The following is a 20243-nucleotide window of genomic DNA, read 5'->3' as shown; positions in this document are numbered from 1 at the left end:
CTGTCAAACTTTCAATTTATGAAACACCATTATTTTTAGTTGTTTGTCAGGATTGCTGGTGAAGAATCCTATTCTCACTTAGTGCCTGAGCTAGAGAGGGGCTGAGCACTTGCAGTTCCCATTGACTTCAGTAGGAGCAGTGGAAGCTTGGCACCTTTGAAAACTAGGCTATGAGCTTGTTTGTCACCCTATGGATTTAATCTTGGTTTACATTGCTCTGGAAAACAAAAATCCACTTAAGTATACACTGAATTTTTCTGATGCTTCTGATAAGCAATGGTGTTTCTTTTTAGAACTTGATTTTTAGTGTGAGTCTTGATGTTTGGGGAAAAAAAAGACAGAGGTATAAACTTCTAGCACGTTATGCAGTTTCCACCTAATCACACTGTATATCAGCCACACACTGCTTAAATCAACACACAAGTGTTCTATCTATCCAGCATGGTCTTGGAATGTAACAATTGGACATTGTAATTGCACAAGTTCACATGGTTACATACAAGATTTTCAAGAAACCATATATCAGAGGGGTAGCCGTGTTAGTCTGAATCCACAAAAACAATGAGGAGTCTGGTGGCACCTTAAAGGCTAACATTTATTTGGGCATAATCTTTTGGGGCAAATTTTTTTATTTCTCATAAGCTAAACAAACATGACCTTCAAAATTACAAGCTATATTGTAATTATCTGAAGAGAATTCAAATAATCTCTCAAATATTAACTGACTAGAAACAGTTAACAAGGTCACAACACTTGTTTTGGAGTCAGACTTGGATTAAATGTACATGACAAAGTGCAATATAAATAATTACAGAGGCCCAAACCTATGTTAAAAGAATATAACTTATGTTATAAGTCAAGGAATGTAGAAATGCCAGATTTAGTTTACCCATGAAGCCTTAGTGTGCAGAATTTGAATCCTGAGTCCTCAGCATTGTGCTGCTGCTATTTGAGCTACAGGTCTAACAACATTGGCTGGCAGTACAAGAAGGCTATTTTCCCAGTGCGAGGATGGATTCCTGAGTCCAAGAGCTGGATTGGGTGTTGGTGGTTTGGGAAGCTCAGTCTGACTGTGTTGTCTCTCCTTTGCCCAGAAATGAGTGTGCTCCTTCCCTGTGTGTTGTCCCCAGAATGGGATTGGCCACTGGCATAATATGCTTGGTCTAGAAGGCGACTAGGAGGAGCCAGGCCAGTCAGTCTCTCTCTGCCTCTGCCCATGTAGTGACCCTGGGTGGTGGTGGGTAAATGGGCCAGGATGAAGGGGGAGGCACGGCAGTGGGCATGTGTTGGGTCCAAGGGCTTACATAGTGGGAGGAGGCCAGCTAGCTCTCTTCTCCCCCACTGTTGGTGCAGCTGCTCTGCCATCTTAGTGGTGTTTCCTAGTGCAGTACGTTGCTATTGCTTTGGTGGTGATGTGGGCTTGGCCTCAGAATGTTAATGTTTTTGTTTGGTTGGTTGGTTTTTGTTGTGGAAGTGGAAAGGAGCTGGGACTTTTTAACATTTACACCCCAATGGAATATGATTGGGGGAGAAAAGGCACTCCGTGGCCCAAAGAGAGTCTCCTTACTGAATACCAGAAGGCTTGTTGCAAACAATGAGATCGTCTCCAAAAAAAAAAAAAAAAAAGTTTCAGGAATCCTTTATAATGGCTATATTTTCCATCTCAACTAGCTGCCTCTACAAAGGTGACTTGAGAGCTTTAACTCTTCGGTGTCTCCAATTTAAAACAGTAAACTGTGTGTTCTGTTAGTCCAGAAAATGGACTCAAGTCTTTGAAATTTTCAAAATAAAAATGATTAGTTTGATATTGAGGCTGAGGCTCATGAATGCTTGAAGTTTTATTCATGAGATGTTTAGTCTGCTTGCTATGTAGTTGCAGTGTTGTCCCACTTAAATGCATAAAATATCCTTACACTAGTCTTCTCCTGCCTGGATTATGTCAGCCTCCTCTCACTGCTCATCCTGAATCTGATATCCTTCTACTCCATCTGTATTCAATCCACAATGCTTAGACCCTTCCCTTGGGCAACCTCTTTTGTCAAGTTCCCAGGAACAGCAATGGCTGGGGCACTCTAGCAGAGCTAAGCTATTAGGAATCAGAGTAGAGGCAGGAATCCCAGGTTTGGAGTGGAATCCATCTCCATGGCAGATTCTCTGTAGGTCTACTGCTTTGGGTAGATGAATCCAGTATCAGTTTTGGGATTGTGGCGAACGATGACACAACATCTGCAAAGTGAACCACAGTTTTGTACTCCCTGCCCCCTTTCTGTGGTGATTCTGGAGTGGGGTTGGTGGGTGATTTGGCCTTAAATTCTCCATCCTCTGGATCTTCCAGTCCATCTTGCCTTACCCATGTTTCTCTCTCCTAGATTATAAATCTCTCAGGTCTGGGACTGTCTTTGTATGTATATTTTTAAAATGCCAAGCACATGGTATTGTGTGGTCTTGTAGCTTTCCTCTAAAACTGGGGTTTGAACAAGTATGCAAAGGCCTTTCTCTCAAGAAATTTTGCAGCTGAGAGAGACTAAGACAAATGAAATGTTTCTTTTGCAGCTTCCAATAAGGTAGACTTAGTTCAGAGTTTAAAAAAAAAAAAGTGATCTAAAGTACTTGTACCTTTTTAAAATTTTGGTTTGAAACTCCTGCTTTGCTGACCAGTCAGAGCAGATATTGCTCCTTGGTTTTTTGCATATTGTATGACAACTGTCATACTTGATCTTGTGCACACTAAAAAAAAAATGCACATTTTCACTTAACATAGTACCTCACATAGGCACTCAGGTTGAATTCACAAATGGGGGGGGGGGTAAACTTCTTTGCAATTATTATTCATTGAGTAGGCTCCTGTAATATGTAACTGCCCACCAGTTAACTTGCTCCCAGTCCCATACTCATTATCTCTAGTTCTAAAACATGGGGTTCCTGTCTTTAGAATTAACCACAGTTGAGAGGTTGTTTTCTCTTCTAATTGTTCAACCCTCCCTTCAGGCCATTGATTCACTTCTCCAAATATATGATCACACATCAAAATATTTCTATGTACGTTGACTCCAACCCCACTCACCTTTCCCTTCCCCCATTATCAAATCCTTCTAGTCTGCACTTTCTCAGACTAAACTTCAGGAGTACTCAGTAGCATGTATCTCTTCTGCTTTCATATTTCAGCACTGATTTATATTTTACTTCTACCCAACTCAGTGATTGTATGAGACTTGCTGCTGAGAGCGAGGGTATCGAACTCACTAAAATGTCTTGAAACTGTACCATGAAAGCTATGTTAAACTAAATTATATTGCCCAATGACTCAGTTCTTTAAAGTATTGCTCTCAAAAATAAGTATTTGATTACGAAGAGGAGACTTTGTTGCTATGATTGGAACCTTGGAATCTATGGCAGAAGCACTGCCTTTTAATAATGCAACCTTGTAGCAATAAGGCAGTTGTAGATATTTTTTGAGTGCCTGACTTCTGAACACTCTTAGTTTGGAATCTGCTATTGCAAAATAATATGGCAATGCTTTTTATCTATCATTTGTCTTGGTATTGCAATGACAGGAAATTCAACTGTTCAGTTGGTCACAGCAAACAACTGGGAGCCAGGACTCTAGTTTTGTCCAGGGCTATATAGCTGTCCTCAACAAGTCACTTAAATACTCCAGGCCTCACTTTACCTTTCTCTGAAATGAATATGCTATTTCTTAGTGCAACTGACAGGGATATGGTGCTGCTTAATTATAAGTAAAGATCTTTGACAGTCTTGACATTTAAAAAAAAAATGACAGGGATGAGCTCAAACCACAAAATCAGGGCTGGATATTGAACACCTCAAAATTATGAGATTTTTCAGAGCCAACATTTTGGTTTGGTCTGTTTTATAAAGGGACTATTTGCAACACTCGGATTGGGGTCTGGATATTAAAACACCTCCAAATTTATAACAGCAAAATAGTACTGGTATAACTATTTGTTTGCTTTTCCTCCCTTCTTCCCCCCCCCCCCCCATTATTTTGGATATTCCTTTTTAGCATTTCAAATTAATGCAATGTTTGTGATATGTTGGTGCACTATGTAAAATTTGATCTCTGTAACAGATGAAGTTATAATTCTGTGTAACAGATTCCCAGTCTACCATTATTTGTACTACATCTTAAAGTTTTAAAGATGATAACTTTGGGAGGCTTATTCCCAAAGAAACATTTACCTGTCAAAATAGGTATTTTATAGTAGGTAGCCTTGTTATTTTACCACTGTCTCACAAAGAGAACATATTGAAGAGGAATGTAATATCTGGCTATGAAAGGCTGTAAGGGCTGATTGCAGAGTTTGAGAGAGGATTTCTTGGCATAGAGTTAGACAGACTTTTACAAAAATGTCTGTCTGGCTTATTGAAATCCGTCAGCACCACTATTTCATTCTTTCCTTTCTTCTCTGGTGAAGAAAAAAACCATATCTAGCTCCAGTGCTCTACTACAAGTGTCATTGTAAATCCTCAAACTAGAGGAAGACTCTGGAAGAACATCTGTCAGAATTGGCAGATGAGGTCTCTGACACTTAAAGATAAAGGGGAAGAATAGTATAACCTTATAGTAAATGTTTCAACACTAGAGAGATGCAACCTGCTCAGACTTAAACAATGATCAATACAGGGATTTAAACTAGCATTCGGCTTGGTCATAGTAGCTTGTTTACATAGGAGAATATCAGAAAACTACTGTTCAGAAACCAAAATTAATTTCTCTCACCCTGAGTATTTTTAAGTACACTCATGTTGAGTATTGGTACAAAAGTAAACAGAGGCAGCTGAAAACCCTTTCCCTTCATGATTACCTAGCCCCAAAGCTCCCCAGTGGAGAATTGTCCTCTTATAGGAACACACTCTTCCAGTATGCCTTTTATGAGCCCCTTTAAATTTGTCAGTGATCTGCAGCTGCAACTTTATAGTGGCCATTTTGAAACTGTTTGCTGCTTGCTATGTCTCCCTCTCTGTTTTCACATTCCACAATGTATTCTCACAGTATTATCTTTGACATTTGTATTAATCTATAGTTGCTTCTGTATTTTAAGCTACCACTATGATTGCAGCTCTTCATGCTAGAAAGACAAAACTATCACCACTGGCTTTTCTGTCTATTGGTTATAAATGCCATCCCTCCAGCAGAGCTAAGTTCCTACCTAGTATCTGATATGTTGTGAGAGAAATTACATTCAACCTCTAGGGTATTCACCTGTGACAAGGGAGTGACTGTATTGTGAGGGAAGTTATCCCTCACCCTCAAGAGAAGGGTTGGCTATAGGAATAGAGGGAACAGAACAAGTCAGATTTTTAGGGTGTTTGGAAGCAGTGTGCTATACCACTCTGATCCTAGCCCTGAAGGTAAATACCAATTTAAAATAAGATCTCTGAAAAATGTTTAAATAAGATGGTGTCAGATGAACTAGTATGAATATTTCTGGACATGGAAGATAGGTGCAGGTTCTCTTCCTATTTTTCTATTACAAATATTTGCTCATCACTGATAAGCCAGCTATAGTATATTGGAGCAGACTTTTTGATGTTTTCAAAGGTTGAAAACGAATTACTTCATCTGAGTGCCACTTGGCTGCAAGTAAATAAAGCTACAGCCCAAAGGAGTGCCAATTAGAGAGCCAATTATAACCTGATTGATCTTTCCTGGCATGGGTGGGGAAGCTAGTAGTAGGTCTTTTATCATGCTAGATGTGGACTTGACTTTGATGGAATGCATGCCTGTGTGTGATATGGGAAGCTTGACAGGTACACACAGTTGAAATAAAGAAATGCATAGTTGGGGCACCAAAACAAATGTATTAAAATAGTGCTTACTATGTCATGCAACATACAATTATAAAAATCAGCTACTTTTATTTCTAGATAGTTTAGTCACTTATTTGAAACATGCTACAACACATTTCATACAGCATGTAACTAATTGTAGAAATTTGCTTTTCCATATGTAAAGCATGTTGCCAATATCCCTGAGATGGGCACTACAGTTGTGATGTTTTTTCCCCTCCCTCTCTTCTTCCCTCCCCCCCCCCCCCCGTGCAATTGTTAATCTGTTATAGATTTAGGCTTTGTCTTCACTACCCGCCGATCCGGCGGGTAGCAATCGGTTTATCGGGGATCGGCTTACCGCGTCTAGTGAAGACGCGGTAAAATCGATCCCTGATCGCTCTGCCGTCGACTCCGGAAATCCACCTCGGCAGGAGGCGGCAGCGGAGTCGGCGGCAGCGCGGCAGCGGTCGACTTTCCCGCGTCCTCACCGCTAGGTAAGCCGACCTAAAATACGCAACTTCAGCTACGGTATTCACGTAGCTGAAGTTGCGTATCTTAGGTCGGACCCCCGCTGTAGTGTAGACCTAGCCTTAGATAGGGTTCTTGGGGTAGTGCAGGGCCTGGGGCAGAAGTGATGAATCTGTCACTTCCGGGACCGACTGTGCCAGCCAATCACACTGGCCCACAGGGCCCCCAAAAGTATGGGGCACAGAGTGATCACCCTGATTCGCCATACCCTAGAGTTGGCTCTGTCTTCAGTTGTAGCTTTAGAGATATTTAAGCAAGTGGCCGTGGCCATCTCCATCTCCCATGCCATCACACAAAAGAGAAACTCAAAGGGCTGAGAGCCTGTGTGGTGACACTAAAGGAGTGGAATAGTGCACTCAGTTCAGAGGCTACCACGTTACCCTTTCATATTCCTTTCAGTCAATTTCTATGTGTAATAGGCTTGGTCACTGGATACTAAACTGACATCTATATTTTGGAGAAAAAGGGATCAGATTTGGTAACATGGGTGATCTGTCAGGATGGTAGGTCTGTTATTTTAATCAAAAGGTCCTTGATTCATGTTGGTCTTGACAGTGAAATATAGGAAGAAAAATTGCTTTCAAACAAAGTTTGGTTACTGGCTAGGTCTCATTATTATCAGTCATCATATTACATTTATATATAGTCTGTCATCCTAAAAGATCCCTTTGTAAAGAACTTTAAAAACTATAGCTCAGATCCTGCAAGCTCTTAAAGCACCCCTGTAGAAAGTTGCTTAAATGTCTGTGTCTGCAGCATCAGGGTCTGTATATAGAAATTGCTTCACCTGCCACTGAAAAGTATCCACTTCTGGCCTAAAACAGTAGCTGTTCAACAATGGGCATTAACACTGCATAACACCTTAGGACAGGAAATGAAGATTATCAGATCCACTTTATTTAAAAAAAAAAAAAAAAAAAGTGAAATATAGACAGGTGTTCACTAAATGATTTTTGTTAAATACAAATACTACATTTTAGTCTGTTAAAGCAATTATTTTTAATACATGTTGAAAGCTGCTGCTTTGTAGTACCCTGCTGAATGTTAATATAGTAAACCTAGCCATTTCTATCTGTCATTACCAAACATCACAATGATGTTCTGATTAATTATGCGTACTGTGGATCTCCCAGATGCCAGCCAGATGTTCAGAGAAAACTAACATTATTTGGCTTAAGAAATGGAGTATAAATCATGTCCACACTGACTCACCTGGTGGAACAAATGGAAGGTATTCCTAAGTGAATGCGCTACTTCAAATTTATTTTTTCCTTGAACAAGCTGCGAGACACTCTGCCTCATACATTGCAGGCTTATCAATAAAACAGGAGATGAGAAGAACATGCAGATAGTAGATCAGCTTTTGCTTTTTTTGTTACCAGGAGGCAGTTGTGCTGCAAGGCACTTTGACTTCCCCACCCTGGCTACTTCAGAGAGGAGGAGCCTTGCCTCTCACCCACTAGGAGGGGAGTGTTAAGTGGCTGTGGGAACAGGAAAGGAAATGCTGCTGACAGCACAGTTCCCTGCCAGTAGCAGATCAAAGGACGGCCTGGAAGAGAACAGAGGCAGGTGGCCAGATCTCAGGCGGGATGTGAGAGTGGGGGTGGGGAGTAAAGGGGAATCGGGAGAACTTTCTCTCCTCAGCCAGCTCTTCTGTGTGTTTATATTTCTGAGGTTGGAGGAGAGTTGTTTCGCTTTAGCCCTCAACCAGACTATAAGGTGTCTGTGGAAGTAGAATACGTGTGGTGTGTGGGTTTCTCCCTCCCCCCCCCCTCCCCCAACCATGTGCTCATCTCCCTGTCCCCTAGATTTCACAGGGAAAGGACTCTTGCCATTTACTCTCAATCAGATCTTTTAGAATAAGTGTGCAGAGGCCAGAGACATGGCTCTACCTTATCCCTCCCCCTGTACATCAGAGACTGCTGCAGCTCTTTTTTGATGCAGAAATCTACTTTCTTTCTTTCAAGCAACCTCTGCCCTCCATGTTAACAAAAATCTCAAAGCAGGGGCAAGATTTCCAGGTGGAAAATGCAGCAAGTGACTTGGGGCCCACCCAAAAGTCTAAAAAAAATTTTTAAACCCATATCAAACCAAGCCAGACACTTTTTTTATTAATTATGTCCCTGGGTTTGCTGAAAAGTGAAGGTCATCAAAGAGAGGAGTCCAACTATGCCTTACATTTTGAAACATATACTTCAAGGCCCACTACTTCTATGATGTATGTAAGAAACTGGCCAACTAATATCACACTAATAAATCTAGAAGTGGAAAGGAGAGCAGAGGTAATGCTTCAGTCTGGATGGGCCTGGCAGTATTCACAAAGCCATGTGATCCTACTGCTCTCCAGCATCCTGCCACCTACATTTTGTAGCCAGGACTGAAGAGTAACAGCAGGGAAAGAGCCCAGCTCTGTGCCCACTTAAGAGTATGATGCTTGGCGGGGAGCATTAGGGCCAGGCTGGGAGAGGAACCACACTTATGCTCCATAAACTTGGGCATTTGTTCTGCATCAATGAGACCATACTGGAGCCCCACAGACTGCCCTGTGTTTAGAGGGTGGATTTCACACTTCCTCTCTATCTTTGCCAGAACGGGACAGCTGCATAAATCTCAATTACTGCACTCAGGCTTTCTGCAGGATTCAAGAATTTTACTTACAGTGAAAATGGGTCAGAGCTGTCCTGTGCAGCAGGGAAACATTAATAATTGATTTTCCACCTTGCTGAACAATGCTGCTCTGCTCAATTTACATTCCCTCTTTGGTTCAGTGTCGTCAAGTGGTTGGGGTGGCGGATGGAGATGTGACACAACAATAGCAGGGATTTAAAATCCATCACTATTATTGCTGCCAGATCCTGGTCTTTGATTTGGGTGACCCCTATCTTGCTTACAGATCAAAAGAATTGTTAAGAGAGAGGACAAAAATCATTCCTTTCACAGATTATCTCCACCACTCTTTATTGGTACAGTCAAGAGAGACAATCATTGTTTTTTGTTGTTCTCTCCCCTCCCCCTCCCCCCACCCACATGTACAAAACCCCTAAAACTGATACAGTTCAGTCCTCTAGGGTAGATCAGCCTTAACTTTAATATGTATGATCTTTCCTCTATAAGGCAACGCTCCTAGATTCAGTCAGTAGATCCAGGTGGCTTTGGGGTGGGGAAAGGAGAGCCCTTTTTAATGGGGGGGAGGGAGGAGGAGGGAAGAGAGGGGAAGGAATGTGATGGTAGCTCTGGATGGGTCCAGAGACGGATTAAATAGAATTGCAGAAGCTTTTGGTTTCCATCACTGCTCTGAATCTCAGTCAATTATAATGTCTCCAAATAGCAAAAATCTAATGATGGCTGTTTGATAGTCCATGTGAGTAGAACCAGTAATTTCAATGCAAGTATCCACATATTGAAAAGCATCCTAAATGCCTCTGTGGTTGGGAGCCTTAAGGAGTGAGTTCAAGAAATGCAGTGGTATGATGACTTAATTGTCTCTATCTCTAGAAATAGTCACCCTAGGTTAGGATTAAAAAATTGGTGATGGTTTATGGGTTCTGAACCTCATACTTGTTACAAATAGCTTTGCCTAGTAGTAATGTCATTTTAAAGCTGAGTTACAGAAGCACAAGCATATTACTGTTATCTCAGCTGCTGCCTTTCTGAAGTATCCAGAAAAACACAATCTTGGTGTTAAAAATGTAAAATGGAAGAGAAAGTTGTTGACCCACAATACTACTGACCAATACATAAGGACCCTTCTAGTTCTCCTGCCCCCCATATTGAGATGTGTAGGGAGTTAAGAGAATTTTTGATCCAGTCTCAGTCAGTCAGATAAATTCATTAATTAATACAATGTCTGGAACATGAATAATTTAAGTAACTGGGAAGCAGGAGCCTGAACAGATCTCTACCAGTGTATGAGTGCTAACGTAAGTGGATTTTGGATTATTGAAGCACAAATGTTGCATGGCACATACTGATCAATTTCAGTGAGATGTTACAGAGCTGCAGAATAATGTTTTGAATCAACTGGCAAACTGCTGAATTGCAATATTGTGAAATCAAAGATCAACAACTTTGTGCTGTAGTTTTTGTCTCCGTTATCCTAGAAGTACCTCTTCCTAGCAGAGCATAAAACTTACTCCTTTTTTTTTTTTTATTTATTTTTTTTAATTAGGTGGCAAATTGAGCCTTAGGCAGAACTGTATTGGTTCCTGTACTGGTTTCTTAAGAAGACTAACATTAATCTGTCTCACAACTGTTTTCAGAAATAACCTATTTTTTCCAGGCTTCAAGAACACAAGAGTTTCATGACTGCTTTTCAATTTATGCGTGTGTGTGTGTTTTTTTTTTTTTTTTTTTTAAACTATGCCACTGCAAACCACAGGAAGATATTTCTAACTCTATATATGCAATAACTGCACTAGTTTTGTGTTTCTTCCAAGTCTCATGGTTTTTAAGGAAAGAGATTAACACTTGTATTTAGCCCCATAGCTGTCTGGCTGTTTACACAAGGCTAGGCTGGCTTAGGCTGAGTAATACATTATTACTGCATTATAATGAGTGGTGCATTATTACTCCTCATGAGCAGCTCTCGGAAGGAATTGTGACCCATAATTACTCCCCTACTTCCCTCTCCCTCTGTGGAGAGAGGGACCTAGTGGTGGGGGTGCAGGGGGAGACAGTAAGTTACTGCAGGTCTGGAAAAGCATTTCCCCTCCCCATATCTAGCCAGCTACTGTGCGTGGACTCAGGGAGAATGGTATATTGCTTACTATAGGAGCATGTTTAGCCAGAACTATGAAGCTAGTTAGGGATTAGGATGACCCATGTGCAAGGAGTGTGGGCTAGACCCAATAATTTGTTTCCCCCAGTTGGTACACAAGCTATGTTAACCAAACAACTTATTGTCTTCTTAAGGGAAAGGTGTCAATGAGGAAAGAAGGAAACTATTAACAGCCCAATTATTATTCACCATAATTCTTGCTCCAAGAGATTGTTAGGCTGCAGTTGTGGCTACTGTATAGGTACAGAGGCATAAGAGGGAGATGGCTGCTTACATGCCCACCATACATAGCCAGGCATAATCTAAGTCTACAGAAGGAAGAAACACTCATAGACAATTCTCTTACAAATTCTCAGGATAGATGTGTGGTAAAAGTGTTGTTAATAATAATTTACACTAAATTGCTATTGCCATTTGAAGGCACTAAAGATCCACAGAGACAGGAGGCTACAGTACACAGTGATCTATGATACTGTAGATTAATTCATTTTTTTCTCTCTACTATTGTTTATCATTTGACACTGGGAAAGTTTGAAAAGCTATTAAACTCAATTTAAAGTGGAATAGCTTCTTACTTTCAGTAGCACTTCAGATGCACTTTTAAAAATATATTTCCTAACTATAGTTAGGAATAACTTTATAGTTAGAGTAACTTTTTTGTAATTCACTGTTCTAATTTTTTTACTTGACTTCTTTCCTCCTTCCAAATCTGAATTTTAATGTACTTCCTATATAATCTGCATAACCTATTTTTCATCTGTTATAGCTACCTCAGCCAACAGATGGTGCTGTGTATAAAACTTTTTTATGATATTGTATAACATTTTAAAATAAAATATTGCAGCCAAACTGCACATTTAATTACTCTAGCTTCCCAACAGAAGCAGCTCAGTCACTGAATATTTATATCAAGTCAGAAGTGGGGAAACAGTTCAATTGCGCATGTAAAATGAGTCAGAGGAGCCAATAACAGTCTTATGTGAAACTCCTGCAGGATCAGGTCAACGGTTTGGTAGGTTTTCGGTACTTGGAAATAATGGGGAGGCAGTATGATCTAGTGCCCAGAGTACTGGACTAGGACTTAAGCGACCTGGAGTCTATTCTTGGCTCTGACACTGGCCTGCTGCGTGACCTTGGGCAAGTCACTTCCCCTCTCTACCTGTTTCTCTATCTGAAAAACAGGAATAATACTGATGCCTTTGAGATCTAGTGAAGAATAGGACTATATAAGAGATGAGCATGATTACGATGAACATTTGGCCTGGTTCTTGTACTGTACTCAGGACTTAATAAATAGACTTGATCTAAATCAAAACACAAAGGTGCAGTATTACAACCTTTATTCATGTGACTTAAATGGGATTGGTCATGTGAGTGAGTTTACAAGAGCCTTCACTTTTTAAAAGGATCTGTTTAGGACCCAAATGCTGCCAGCACCTACTCACATGCTCAAATTTCAGCATGTGAGTAGTCTCATTGACTTCAGTGGGACTCTTTGTGTTTAAAGTTAAGCACATGCAGAAGTTTTGGCAGGATGGAATCATAGCTGTGTTCTCTACAGGCTTGACCTTTCTCTCCCTGAGGTGAAGGGGAGCTTTGTTATGGTCTGCAATGAGGCCTCATGAGTCTGAGCATGTTGAATCTTCATTGACCAAATGGTAAAATATTTTACATAATAGTGTATTATGTCTTTAATATAACTAGGTGTATATTTCATATAAACTAAATAGTATTAGATCTGCCACCTAACTGGTCACCACCACCAAAAATTATATATTGAATATAGTCATTCAGTTGACACTGGAATTTGTCAAATAATAAATAGCAATGTAATAACTGAAGCCCTAATCTGGGTTTTCTACTAAAGATATTTCTATTGCATCACATCTAGTGTTTCATTTTTGCAATTATAGTATTAAACTAAGTGACATTTTGTACCCTTACCATACTTCTAGCCATTCTTTTTAGTTTTTACTATCCATATCCTAACACCTTTAGATGCTTTGTAATCAGAAAACAGAACTTTTTTAAAAATCAGATAAATTATTAAGGTCCTATATGAAAAATCATGGTCCCAGTTCTGCACTGAGATCTGTTAACACAGCCTCCAGCATCTATGTGGAATCCCCTTATTTTAACTGGGCTCTGCGTGGGTGCAGGGGGCTGTTGTAGTAGGTTCTAAGGCTACATCTACATTTCAGTTGGGAGCTATGATTCCCAGATCTCGCAGATGTATCCATGCTAGCAGTGTAGCTGAAGTAGCACAGGCAGCAGAGTACATACCCAGCCGGACCCCCTGGATGTGTACTTGGGTGTCTAGCCACTGCCATGCTGCTACACTGTTAACTTTAGCACGCTAGCCTGAGCAGAGCTGGGGCAGGGTATGTCTGCATGAACATACTCCCTTCTCAAATGTGGACATGTCAAGGTTCCTTCCCCACTCTGAACTCTAGGGTACAGATGTGGGGACCTGCATGAGACCCTCTAAGCTTAACTACCAACTTAGATCTGGTTTTGCTGCCACCACCCAAATTATTTGAGTTATTTGGGAAACTCTGTCTACCTCCCCCCCCAGAATATCTCCCTCCCAAGTACTATAACCCTTCCCTGGGTAGCCTTGAGAGACTTCTCCACCAATTTTCTGGTGAACACCGATCCAAACCCTAGGATCTTAAAACAAGGAGAAATCAATCAGGTTCTTAAAAAGAAGGCTTTTAATTAAAGAAAGAAAGGTAAAAATCATCTCTGTAAAATCAGGATGGAAAATAACTTTACAGGGTAATCATATTCAAAGAGCCCAGAGGAACCCTCTAGCCTTGGGTTCAAAGTTACAGCAAACAGAGGTAAACCCTCTAGCAAAAGGAACATTTACAAGTTGAGAAAACAAAGATAAAACTAATACGCCTTGCCTGGCTGTTACTTACAAGTTTTAAATATGAGAGACTTGTTTAGAAAGATGTGGAGAACCTGGATTGATGTCTGGTCCCTCTTAGTCCCAAGAGCGAACAACCCCCAAAACAAAGAGCACAAACAAAAGCCTTCCCCCTCACCAAGATTTGAAAGCATCTTGTCCCCTTATTGGTCCTTTGGGTCAGGTGTCAGCCAGGTTACCTGAGCTTCTTAACCCTTTACAGGTAAAAGGATTTTGGTGTCTCTGGCCAGGAGGGATTTTATAGTATTGTACACAGAAGGGCTGTTACCCTTCCCTTAACCCCCAATCCTACAAACCCTAACACACATGGGCGGGGTGGGGGAGAGGAGGAGTTCAGAAAAGCTTGTGTGTGTGGGGAAATGTAATCTGACCAGGGAGCTCAGCCTGCGGAAGAGAATGGGAGCTTCAGGCATCCAAGCTACAGTTCCCATGAGGCACAATGGAAGCATTTTCAAAGGGAAATATTTTAGTTTTCAGATGAAATTGTTGGGGTTTTGGATGCAATTTCAATGTTTTTGAACTTCCACTCAATCAAAACTTTCTATGGGGGAAGGGAGGGAACTGTTGACCAGTTCTAACTCCAGTTCAGAGACGTATTTAAGTACATGCCCAACTTTGATGCAGCTGAGTAGTCCCAATGCTTACACTTGTACCTGACTTTGTGAACATGAATAAGTGTGTTTGCAGGATCAGTCCCTCATGCTGACCATTCTGGAATGAGTATTTAGAACATTTACATACAATATGACAGCTCAGAAATGCTTACATTCAAAGACCCTTTCCCTTTTTAAACAGTAAGGAACTATCAGAAGAGGCTTGGCTTAAGAAAAGTAGGAAGAACAATTAAAGCATTTCCAGTTTTTTTCTGCATCAAATGAAAAACACTTGGAAGATCTGGTTAAAGGTAGACTAGTTGTTGTTAACGCTCTTATTAAATAGCACTATGTCAACAAATATAAAGTGATAAAGGATTGACTTACAAAGAGAATTCTTGTTGCTCTTTACTATACATATAATAGGAGCAATCTGGAAACTTTTGTGCTAGAGATGAAGTGTCAGGAGCATTAATTCACAACTCCATTGCTTTGTCAACTTTAGTTGTACATCATATTGTGTAAGAATATTTGACTGACCTGGTTGCATCTGTAATTGGGAGTCATTGTTCCTATTAATATATTTGTAACAGCACAGGTGCTGGCTTCTTCTGGGCCCTGGGAGTGCTCAAATCCTCTCTCTGCCCCAGACCCCACCCAAGCCCCCACCCGATTCTGCCATCTCCCCCAAGCATGCTTTGTCCCTGCTCCTTCCCCCAGTGCCTCCTGCACACCACTAAACACCTGATCATGGCAGGCAGGAGGTGCTGGGAGGGAGTGGGAGGAGTTGATCAGCGGGGCTTCCAGTGGACGGGAGGTGCTGGGTGGGGGAGCTGCCTGCCAGAGGGTGCTAACCACCCACTAATTTTTTTCCATGGGTGCTCCAGCCCTGGAGCACCCACAGAGTCAGTGCCTATGTGTAATGAGTGAAGCTGCATTTATAAATGACTGACTGAAAAACCAAGAGTTGTGAAGAAATTCAAATATGAAACTGCAAAACTACTAAATGGCATATAACCAGGCAATTACAGGCCTTATTTGCCTACTACGAAAGTTAGGCTTAGAGTTGAAACTCTAGTAAAGAACAGAATTATCAGACACCTAAATGAACACACATGTTTGGGAAGAGTCAACACTGCTTTTGCTATTGGAAATCATGCCTCACCAGCCTATAAGAATTCTCTGAGGGGGGTCAACAAACATATTGACAAAGGTGATCCAGTGGATATAGTATACTTGGACTTTCAGAAAGCCTTGGTAAAGTCCCCCTCTTATCCCATGACTGCTTACCTTGCTTAAGAGCCTTTGGTGACAAAGATCCTCTAATGGATCAGTGACTAGCTAAGACAGGAAACAAAGAAAGAATTAAATGGTCTGTTTGCCTAGTGGAGAGAAGTAAATAGGAGGTTACCCAAGGATTTATACTGGTACCAGTGCTGTTCAACTTCTTCAGAAATGATGTAGACAAGGGGGAGAACATAAGGTGGTAAAGTTTGCAGATGATACAAAATTACTCAGGCTAGTAAAATCCATAGCTGATTATGAAGAGTTACAAAGGGACCTCATAAAACTAGGAGACACTGTAACAATGTCAGATGAAATTCAATATTGAGAAATGCAAATTAATGTATATTGGAAAACATAATCCCAACTATACATAGAAAATGATGGATCTACATTAGCAGTTCTCACTCAAGAAAGATCTGAGAACTAGTCACAATGACTCTGAAAACATCTGCTCAATATGCAGCAGCAGGTTTATTTAAAAAAAAAAAAAAAAAAACAATGTTAGGAACCACTAGGAAAGGGATAGATAATGCCACTATGTAAACTCATAGTATGCCCAGTCTCGAAGACGTATTAGAATTGAAAAGGGTACAAAGAAGAGTAACAAAAATGATTAGGGGTCCTTACAAGAGATTAAAAAGATTGGGACTGTTCAGCATAGAAAAGAGATGACTAAGGGGGCTAGAGATTTTTAAAATCATGAATGGTGTGGAGAAAGTGAATAAGAGTGTTGTTTACCCCTTCACAAGAACCAGGGGTCACCCAAAGAAATTAATAGGCAGCAGATTTTAAAAAACCAAAAGGAAAGTACTTCATCACATCCCTTGTACAAGTTCCACAGGTTGACTGTGTGGTGTGCAAAGAAGACCAAAAGTATAACTGGATACAAAAAGAACTAAATAAGTTCATGGAGGACAGGTTAATCAATGGCTATGAGCCAAGATGGTCAGGGATGTAATCCCATGCTCTGGGTGTCTCTACATCTCTGACTGCCAGAAGCTTGGAATGGAGAACCAGGGACTGATCACTCAATTAATTGCCCTGTTTTATTCACTTTCTCTGATGTATCTGACACCTGCCACTGTCTGAAGACCAGACGAACTATTGGTCTGACCCAGTATGGCCATTCTTGTGTTTTAAACTTCCTCCAGGCTGAAGCTTGCCATAACAATTAGTGTGGGGACCATTTTTTGTTTGTGCTATGTCCATTACTTTGTAGAGGATTACTGAGAACATACATTTGATTCATATTGATTTTCTATATTTAAAAAGGCTTTGGATTAAAACATGAATGGTGGGATTTTCAGTAGCATTCACTGTTGGCCTAACTGTATTCAGGGGCACTAGTCTGAGTTTTACCATTGATTTCCATGGGAGCAAAGTTAGGGCAATGCTGAGTGTGTTGAAAATTCTTCTGGAAGTGTGGATTTTTTTTTTTTAAGTTCATAATGTTCACCAGTAGTTTGAATATGTTTCTAAGTGTCTTACTCACAAAGTATCCACGCTAACTAAAGGTTATACATGTATGAAGAGTGAAGCAATAGGCGGGTTACATGCCACTTGTAGTTACACATGCATCTTTGGGGGTTGTGGAGATAAAGTAAATTGTTCTGAATGAAATGCCTCAAACAGTCTTTTAAGGGGAGATCAAGGTTCTTTTCAAATGTGCAGTGGTGCCCAGATGTGCTGTAAAATTTTTTTAAATGTGAACTGATGTGAAGATCCTCACTAAATATTAAACAATCCCTTGAAACTGCTGCCCAGAAATAGCATTTCATTCTCTATTGGTTTTGGGGTCGAGTGTTGAGAGCCAGTGTTAGGGGTGGGGAAGAGATCATTGTTTTTCTTCTGGCTAGTAAATTCAGACTCATGGTGAAGCTACAGTGCTGGATTTGTATTTCTGGACTGCATGTGGAATGCTTGTTAAGGGTGCCTTGAGCACTGGACAGGAACTTTATTTAGATTTATACAGATTACATGCAAAATTAGGGGCCATAATGTGTCGGCCTTCCTTGGCCGAACTGGCAGCATGAAAGATGCTTTCTTCTTGTCTGACTGTGTACAGGCTTCCCCCACAGTAGTATCCATGCTCCCTCATCTCTAGGGGAGCAGAAGTACTGCTTACACCCCAGAACATGGATTGTAAAATAAAAAAGGGGGTGGGTAAGAAAGTGGCAAGCAAAAATACCTTGAGAAATGCAGTTCTCATATTACCAACCCAATCAGAAGGTTTGGAGGGAGTCTGTTCACTTCTTTCTTGATTGCAAACCCCATTTTGAGTTATGTTTCTCTTTCAGGTTTCAGGGTGGTAGCCGTGTTAGTCTCTAATGTGCTGATACAGACTAACACATTTATTTCAGCATAAGCTTTCGTGGGCTAAAACCCACTTAATCGGTTTTAGCCCACGAAAGCTTATGCTCAAATTTGTTAGTCTCTAAGGTGACACAAGTACTCCTCATCCTTTTTGTTTCTCTTTCAGAAGCTTGTCATTACTGGAAGGATGAAGGAGTTTGTGTGTGCAGGGGAGCAGTTGGCAGTTGACTTGCTGGTGCTGGTTTGTGTAGCATTACATTGGTTTGCTGCTGGGCCATCTAGATCACCCCAGATGGCCAAAAACACACACAACAGAATTAAAAAAGCCAAAGGAAGAAAGATCATAACTCAACAATCATTTAGGCCCCAGTTCAGGAAATCATCTCCTTTCAGGACATCACTTAAGCATGTGCTTAAATTTCAACACATTCAGTTGGACTTAAGCGTGCTGTTCTGATTAGGGATGCTTTTTGGAATCCGACTATATTGGGTAGCAGGCACAAGCACTGTAGTCGGTCTTCACTTTACCAATGTAGGAGTAAGGATTTACTTTAAAGCGTTCTAAACCAGATTTGGTATTTGGACCTTTTCAGCATCAAAACATGTCTGCTCAGCCTTTAAAGGTCTCTCCAGTTCAGAATCAAAGAGGAAATAGATTCCACTCATTGCAGCTGCCCAAGAAAACTAGCTGTTGTATTTTTCTGGAAAACTTTAAATGGTAAGAGTTAGACTTGCCTGTTCTCTGTGCATACACAAGGGGAGAGGACAGAACTGTAATCTGCACGTTTTCTGACTTCCAGTTGCTTAAACAACAAGGAGTCTAGTGGCACCTTAAAGACTAACAGATTTATTTGGGCATAAGCTTTTGTGGGTAAAAACCTCACTTCTTCGGATGCATAGAGTGAAAGTTACAGATGCAGGCATTATATACTGACACATGGAGAGCAGGGAGTTACTTCGCAAGTGAAGAACCAGTGTTGACAGGGCCAATTCAATCAGGGTGGATGTAGTGCACTCCCAATAATAGATGAGGAGGTGTCAATTCCAGGAGAGGAAAAGCTGCTTCTGTAATGAGCCAGCCACTCCCAGTCCCTATTCAAGCCCAGATTAATGGTGTTAAATTTGCAAATGAATTTCAGTTCTGCTGTTTCTCTTTGAACTCTGTTTCTGAAGTATTTTTGTTCAATGATAGTGACTTTTAAATCTGTAATAGAATGAGCAGGGAGATTGAAGTGTTCACTTACTGGCTTATGTATGTTACCATTCCTGATGTCCGATTTGTGTCCATTTATTCTTTTGCAGAGGGACTGTCCGGTTTGGCCAATGTACATGGCAGAGGGGCATTGCTGGCACATGATGGCATATATAACATTAGTTATATATAACACCACAGAAACACCAACCCAGGAACCAATCCCTGTAGCAAACCTCATTGCCTACTCTGTCCCCATATCTACTCTGGCGACACCATCAGAGGACCCAACCACGTCAGCCACACCATCAAGGGCTCATTCACCTGCACATCCACTAATGGTCCTGTGGCACCGTTAAGACTAACAGAAGTATTGGGAGCATAAGCTTTCGTGGGTAAGAACCTCAGTTCTTCAGATGCAAGTAATGGACATTTCCAGAGGCAGGTATAAATCAGTATGGAGATAACGAGGTTAGTTCAATCAGGGAGGGTGAGGTGCTCTGCTAGCAGTTGAGGTGTGAACACCAAGGGAGGAGAAACTGCTTCTGTACTTGGATAGCCATTCACAATCTTTGTTTAATCCTGATCTGATGGTGTCAAATTTGCAAATGAACTGGAGCTCAGCAGTTTCTCTTTGGAGTCTGGTCCTGAAGTTTTTTTGCTGTAAGATGGCTACCTTTACATCTGCTATTGTGTGGCCAGGGAGGTTGAAGTGTTCTCCTACAGGTTTTTGTATATTGCCATTCCTGATATCTGACTTGTGTCCATTTATCCTCTTGCGTAGTGATTGTCCAGTTTGGCCAATGTACATAGCAAAGGGGCATTGCT

The sequence above is a fragment of the Emys orbicularis genome, chromosome 6, assembly GCF_028017835.1.
Source record: "Emys orbicularis isolate rEmyOrb1 chromosome 6, rEmyOrb1.hap1, whole genome shotgun sequence".
NCBI lineage: Eukaryota > Metazoa > Chordata > Testudines > Emydidae > Emys > Emys orbicularis.
The sequence above is the reverse complement of the archived record's forward strand: the minus strand, read 5'-3'. Positions refer to the sequence as shown.